This window comes from Talpa europaea, assembly GCF_964194135.1.
Source record: "Talpa europaea genome assembly, chromosome: 4".
Taxonomy (NCBI): Eukaryota; Metazoa; Chordata; class Mammalia; order Eulipotyphla; family Talpidae; genus Talpa; species Talpa europaea.
The window spans coordinates 102688396-102690186 of record NC_140070.1 but is presented as its reverse complement, the minus strand read 5'-3'; positions in this window follow the sequence as shown (position 1 = coordinate 102690186).

Genomic DNA, 1791 nt, shown 5'->3' with positions numbered 1-1791 from the left:
AAGGCAGCCCTTTGGAAGAAAGTGCTCAGAGGAAGAAGTCACGAGGAACTGCATATTCTGAGGCCTCACACAGATTTAATTACCACAGTTTGGCCTCCACTTAAAAGCATCATTTAGAGTGATCTGAGAAACTACCATGAGACGGGTGACAGTGTTCTTTGGTGATGGAGACGTGGGTGTGGACACCATGGACGCGTGGAGCATGCGGCCTTCGGGGGACTGATTTTCTGACTTCTTCACCATGAGAAATGTCACTAGGACTGACCCCCGTATCCCAGAATTCTTGGGTTTATTATGGAGAAATGTATTGCCATCTGTGGGCTTGTCATTAAAATCTGAATGGTAAATAAGCTTAGTACTCTAAACAAGTGAAAAACAATAATTACAACATTAGTAGTAATCGTAACTAATATTTATTGAGTGCTTACTATGTGCTAGGCACCATGCTAAAGTACTTTACATACATTATCTCTTTTAATCCACATAAGAGCTCTGAGGGAAAAGAATGATTACCTCCATTTAAGAGACGAAGAATCTGGAGCTGAGTGAGGTTAAGGTTCCTGGCTGTGGTCACCCAATTTGTCAGAAAGAACCCAGATCCCTCTGACTCCAGAGCCTGGATGCTCAGCAGTATGGCACTCAAGCCTTTTAACCACCCTGGGACATGCTCTGCTGGCGGCAATGTAGTTATGGCACTTGGGGGTGAAGCGCTGGGTGACTGGCCTGTGAGAGCTCTCTTGGAACCACATATTCTTACCCCAACAACTAGCAGGGGGCCATGGACTGAGAGCTTATTCTTGTGAAGTCAAGGACAGGTGTAGATCTGGCTACCAGAAGCCTTGCAGTCAGGGGTGGGGGAGCCTCTGGACCACTGGGGTTCACAGAGGGCTTAGTTCATGGATGGAGGGTGGGGGGCAGGGAGAATGGAGCTCAATAATACTGCCTCATATAAACCAGACCGTGACATTTTTTGCAGTTTATAGTGTCCATGGATTATTATAACAGAAACATTTTTAAAAGGATAAAGCTACATACAGCAATATTAATTAAAGATACAGCTCATTGGATTCGTGTAGTCCCGCCCCAACAATTTGAGGTGATTCTTGTGATCCTGCAATCTAAACACGGCATCACTATCACATTCTGGACAACAGCAGGTGCTCTGATACAGAAGGGACGCTAATCTAGATGTCACATGATAGCAGCAGCAAGTAAGAAACCAAGTATCTATGGTCTTCATAAATAGGAGGGGACACACAGCCTTAAGATCTTGAACATTCATTCTGTTGTCAAGGTGTTGGGCAGCATTGGTGACAGTCTATCTTTTGGTGTCTCAACTTAAGTGGGGAGCAGACCTGGCATCCTGCCCCTCTGCACATGTTTGTTTCTGGGCCAGGCTGTCCACAGCTTCAGGGCAGGTATTTCAATATGAAACAGGGAGGGGCTAGGCAGGCAGCCTAAAGCCTTGGTTTCATCACTGGGCCGTTGGGTGGGAAACACAGAGGAAGAGAACAGAGGAAGAAACATAAACAGCAAATCTGTCTATGGTGTTTTCACCTCCCTTACAAACCTGACCACAGAAGCACAAGGCTCTTCTTTTTATTTTAAACTTTAAAGGGAACATTAGTCAACTCACTGTCATTTAAAGCAGTGCAACTATGCTTAGGTCGTTTGGCTGTCTATCATCGCTCCTTCCCCTGAGGAAAGGAGTCTGGCGCAATTCTTCACTCTGGTTGGAGAGGGTGATACCAGGAAACTTCTTGGATTCTTCTGGATTCGCCTTTGTCTAGA